This window comes from Paroedura picta, chromosome 6 (genome assembly GCF_049243985.1).
Source record: "Paroedura picta isolate Pp20150507F chromosome 6, Ppicta_v3.0, whole genome shotgun sequence".
In the NCBI taxonomy this organism is placed as follows: domain Eukaryota; kingdom Metazoa; phylum Chordata; class Lepidosauria; order Squamata; family Gekkonidae; genus Paroedura; species Paroedura picta.
The window spans coordinates 89,296,941-89,302,940 of record NC_135374.1 but is presented as its reverse complement, the minus strand read 5'-3'; positions in this window follow the sequence as shown (position 1 = coordinate 89,302,940).

Genomic DNA, 6,000 nt, shown 5'->3' with positions numbered 1-6,000 from the left:
AACAGTCCGGGCAGCCGATCGCTGCAGCAAATAAAAATTATCAGTCATTTAAAACAATATGTTTGTGAGGACTACAACTTAATCAACACCAACCTGCTGACACAGATTTGCAATTTGGGCAGGTTATTAGTGATCGAATTAGCAACATGTCACAACTTGTATCTGATTTATTAGAAGAACTGACTAATGCAAGAAGCCTATAAACAACGCACAAGACATTTTTCAAAGCTTCTGGAGGTGTAATAAAATACAGCTCCTGAGAAACCTAGAGGAAAAGAGCAGGCCGTGTGGCTGTCTCTGTCTCTCCTAGGCATTTACAGTGTTGGTCTGTGTCTTTTAATAAAATCAAACCACACCTAGGTTAGAATGGAGTTTGTAGGAGAACTAACAGTGGGACCTGTCAACCTTTAACAGTAACAGCAAATTGCTAATATTTCTTAATTCTCCCCTCCATATTCTTATTGCAGTTTTAAATTAGTGTATCAGAACAAAACGCAAGGCAAAAGCCTGAAAATTACCATTTTGAAACCTTCAACCAATGTGAGTCCAGAGGGAAGAAAAGGTTTTGTTATAAGTAATAAAACGTTGTGTCAGGATCACATCAGTGTACATTATGGGGAGTCGTTTTCTGTGCCGCTGTGACAAATGTCATGTTGATAATATAGATATCAGGTACAAGAGTTTTGATAGCTGGCGTGATTAAGCGGTTCTGACAGCAAAGCAATGGATCTTGGTAGAGAGTTTTGACTTCATATCTCCGTAACTAGAATGATGACCTATTTGGCAAGGGATTCAGTGTTTGCTTGAACTTTTCACATTCGACCTTACCATGAAGGATAATCATGTTAGCCTACATTTATAGATCCAAAGTAAATAAGAAATTAATACCATATTTATCTGGCAATAGCCTAGATACTTCCTATTGGACAGAGGAAAAACACAGTCCCAGGGAATATTCTACACTTCAAAAAGACAGATTAAATACTTGGATGGATAATTCAAATTGTTTCTGTGTCCCCAGAAATACAGTCCATTTTTTTTAAGAAAACCCATTAGCTCTACTCCCATCTGGAAGTCAGAAACATTATCAGTTATTAGTATGCAACTATACTATACAGCCTCGTCTTGATTTGCCAGGTTTCCCTTTCTCTCTGCTTCTTGGTCCTATATAATAAGTGCTCAAGGTGGTTCTCAAAAGCCAATTCAACAGCTGAGCACTGTCAAGATGAGAAAACCCAAGAAGCCTGGAGGTGCTGATGACTCAGCCCATCCATATGAACTTCTATAGGGTCATACAAAGGATTTCTGCATTGCAGAGTCATAACATTCCCATACATGTTAAAATATATGGAATGTATCCCTAACTCATCTGACCTGGATAGCCCAGGCTAGCCTGATCTTGACAGATCATGGAAGCTAAGCTGGATCTGTCCTGGCTAGTATTTGGATGGGAGACTTCCAGGGAATACCAGGATTGTGATGTAGAAGCAGGCAATGGCCAGCCACCCATGAATGGCTCTTGCCTTGAAAACCCTACAGGGTCACTGTAAGTCAGCTGTGACTTGATGGCTTTTTCCATCACCATCATCTGTAGTTCTGTCTTGTATGCATCGCTCTACGACCTTCAAAAAATATTGTCAGTAACAACCACCACCACCAACACCACCACCACCTTGTCACAGTCTTCAATAAACTTGATCCTTAAATATATTATTGAATTATTCTTTCTTAATTCTAAAAAAAAATCACATTACCATTCAATTACAGGACTGGCCCCTCTCTTTACTTTGCTACATATGAACTTTATAATAAATTATGAAACACTAAGAGCTAAGACAGAGCTCATAACAAAAGGAACACTCTTTCACAGAACAACTGGGATTTTGAATGAGTTGCTGGAAAGCAGAGCAAGGTTGATCTTTGAGGCTCACAATATACAGGCTTACAATATACAGGCTCACATTTGCACTCTAGGGCTTCCTTTAGTAAACTGTATTTACCAGGATCTTGGAGCTGGCTTGGATAAATGCAGGACAAGTTAAGAGACACACCTAATATGTAGTTAGATGAATAAAGGTGTGAGTTACAAAAAGAAAGCATTTGGGAAGAGTTTTCCAGAGATCTTCCTCAATCCTGGCACAGCTTTTGAGATGGCCTATCTTTCTCTGAGAATACATTGTTTCTTTTTTAATGACCTAAACATCTTTTAATTTTTAATCTCACCAAAATATAGCAATATTGAAAAGAGATCATGAAATGCTACTGAGACAGTTGCTTTCTTAGATAACTATACAACTCCTGAAACTGAAAACATCAGTCACAGAAGAATTTCAGTGATCTGATGTAGGCTTCCTGACCCACCCTCCAAAAACTGGACTTGTTCTGAATTAATTTCCTAGAGGCGGAATTTAGTCATATCTGTACCATAAATAAAGCTGGACAGGGATTGTGGGAAGAGTTGGGACTCATTGCATACCTGATTGGCTGTCCATCCAATAAACGAACTGTCAGGTAGGCTGTCTTGTCCCTGGCCATATCCCCCTCCACTGCCAGTCTGCTCCACTCAACTGCCTGCGAGAGGTAAGTCAGCCAGCGAGCTGGGAGGAGGGGAGAGGGCCTGAGACCACAGCAGGACTGGGGCCTGGGAGGAAAGGGAGGCGAGCCCTGGCCTTACCTGTGCATGGGAGGGCCTGCCTGGGGAGGGAAGGGAAGAGGCGAGTCCTGCCAGTGCTCTCCCCTGCCCCGTGGTGGGGGTGGGGGAGAGAAGGCCAGTGCCTGTTGTATTTTAAATTACAATGGGCTATTTTACTAGTCTTATATAATGTGTCTTTAAGAAGGGAGTACCTTGGCTCACTTCCCATATCTACATAAATGGCTCTGTTTACCCATTCAGTCAGATATACAGACAGTTCTCTTGCAGGTAGTAAAGTGTGGTGGTTTGAAAGCATCCATTTTTATGCTTTCTTTTTTAAATTGGGAGAGATTATTTTATTTTAAGGAATGTTATCAGCAGACAGTAGACAAAACTGCCATCAATGAGCTTTAGCTGTCCAGTAGCTCCAACTGTTAGGGATACCCAGAGACTATCTAGCAGGGCTCCTGAGTATTTTACACCTGCATGAGAGGTAAAAAAAAATACCAGCAGGTAACCATTTTCCGTGGCAGGCAATGCTGATTCGGAGAATGACAAAAGCATTCAAGGCTTTCCCAAAACCTAAACCTAAGTATTTAAATTGATTCTCAAGTGATCCTCCAATAGTGTTACAAGATCATAAACTGGAAGCCTAACATATCTGCTGTTATCCCTACCCCTTCCAATACTTATATAACATGCAACAAAGCTTCTTTCCTGTTATTTGTCTTCTCAAAAGCAGCTTTCCTATTCATAGCGAATAGATACAGGACCCTATCTCTCCTGCTTCATGGCAAGAAAAGCAATTTGAAGAAGGTGATTTTCCATGCACAATTAGCAAGGGAAATCATGAAACAGCCACCTCCCCTGCTGTTTCTTTGCTCAAATGGGAAACTTCCAATGCACCCCCCCTCTCCAGCATAATACCCCCTCTCATATTGAACTTTAGATTTCTTCAGAGCCCCTTGTTGCCCATGCTCCCCAATCCTTTCTCTGCAAACATTCTGACAGCATTGTTTCTGGGTCAGTTTGGCATGTCGGTGATTTGGAATGCTCACAACAAGTTCAGCCAATTAGTGCTGAGGTGCCAGAAGTGCAATACAAAATAGATTCTAATGAACAAACTCACTCTCTTTCTCTCTCAGTCATCACCACACCAGCAGAACTGTTCCATTGTACTTTGGGGCTCCGTGAAGGCTTAACTGGCATTTTTCCATGTTCTAGGAATAAGCAAAAATTGTGCTGTTTTCACAATCACTATGGATTGCGCATTGCATATGAAATTCCCACACAAGTCCACTACAGTGGAATCATTCCTTTAAAAATGGCCACCATGTTGGGCATACTAACCTTTAACATGACATTACAATCATTCACCCAAAGTGCTGAATATTCACTTATGTGTATGTATTTTTGTTTCTTTGTAGGATTATTTCTGAGTTTTGTTTTTTTTTTCCACTTCCACTCCACACCCTAAATTTGCTCAGGCAGTTCAACAAATAGGTGAAAATAGGTAAGGAAAACCTGCAGTCTGCAATAAAAAAAAATTGTGCACTACCAGAATGTATATAGAAGATTGCCTTTTAAAATTAGCAGGATTTCTCCGTTATACAACTGTTCTACAGAAAGCCATCCCCTACAATTAAAAAAAAAGCCAACAAATATAAACACAAAATGTAAATACAATTAAAACCGCCACAAGACATTTGAGAGTAGCAGTATATAAATATAAAAAAGCACTCTCTCACAGCAGCCATACATTTACCAAAGAAGGCAGCCAAATATTTTAAAGTTATATGTCAAACGCCTTAGAGATCCAGCATGGTGCAGTGGTTAAGAGTGGCAGCTTCTAATCTGTTTAAGACCCCCTTCCCTCACATGCAGCCAGCTGGGTGACCTTGGACTCATCACAGCTCTGATAGTTCTGTTCTGACTGAGCAGTAATATCAGGGTGTCTGTTGTGAGGATAGGAAAGGGAAGGCGATTGTAAGCCGCTTTGAGAATCCTTCTGGTAGAGAAAAGCAGGGCATAAAAACCAACACTTCTAATAAAATAAAACATCTTTAAGAAGAAGTAGAAGAAGACCTTTGTAAACTTATATGCCACTTTTCTCTACCAGAAGGAAAGAATGCCTCTTAGAGCTTTGGCAACAGTCCTTTACTGAAAGACAGAAGCATAAATGTTTAATTTTTCCTGTGTGACAACCTGGTAAGGTTTACAAAAATCATCCAGAGGTATAAAACAGAACATGGTCTTGTTGGGCAGTCTGGAACCTATGTGTTTTCCCTTGACAATGTAATAAAATTTGCATTATAAAACAAAGTACCTTTTCTTCATTAGTTCCTCTCATGTACCATCAGAGACGAACTCTCGCTGATCATACAGCCAGCATTTTAGTACCATGAGGGTAGACAGGTTGTGTCAAATTGGAAGCAGGGCAGGTAAGTTCAAATGATTTCTTTACAATGAACGCAGCTGCAACATTAATGAAGGTTGCTAGACTGTGACAGTGGAGGCGTTAAAGGCTGCAGAAGAGTGTGGGGGCCATAGGGAGGAGACACGCAGGGTGTCTTGGGGCTGCCCAGGGGTGCTAGGCACTTGGCATGTCAGCATGGCCCTTTAAGGAGAGGGCCTGGGGAAGCTTCAGCCTATGCAGCCGTATAAGGACTGCGCACATTGCACTCAATCTCTTTCTCCCTCTGGGACTGGCCCACAAGCTTCCCACCCTCCCTTTATTTAAGCTGTTAGCATTTAGCTGTGTTCTTATGTATTTAGTATGATATGATGGATTGTTACTGCAGGTGTTGTATGTACTGGTTTTGCAATTTTTCCTAGTTGCAGCTCACAGTTTGCGCATGGGGCGGATCCTTGTAGAGCCAGTCCATGTCTATGCACCAGACTCACCTTCATGGGGGGGGGGGCTGTCCATAAGAGGCTGTGTGTATATGGAGCTGTGACAGCTCCACCCCTACTGGGGAGGCCAAACTGGCTCCATTTCCAGATGATAGGGAGAAAGAACTGAACCAAACCATACAGGACTCTTGCCTGTATGGTTCTCCACACTGAATGCCGCCACCCCTGGGGGGGGGGGGTTCCAGCTGGCTGGGGGAGCCTTGTCCCATGTAAGACCAAATGCTCTCAGCAGATCCAAGTCACTGCTAGAATCCTGGTTTGCTTATGGTCTGCTGACTGTAAGACGACAGATCCTTCTCCATGCTGTGCCTATGCTCCTGTAGGAGGTTAATAAAGATGTGGCCTTATTTGTGTCAAAAGTTCCTTGGTGTAAGTGTCCTCTTTGTAGGCCTCTAAGTCTGCCCTCCAGCTACACAAACCCAGAGGTTTTTGGAAATATGCTATCAATTGTAATA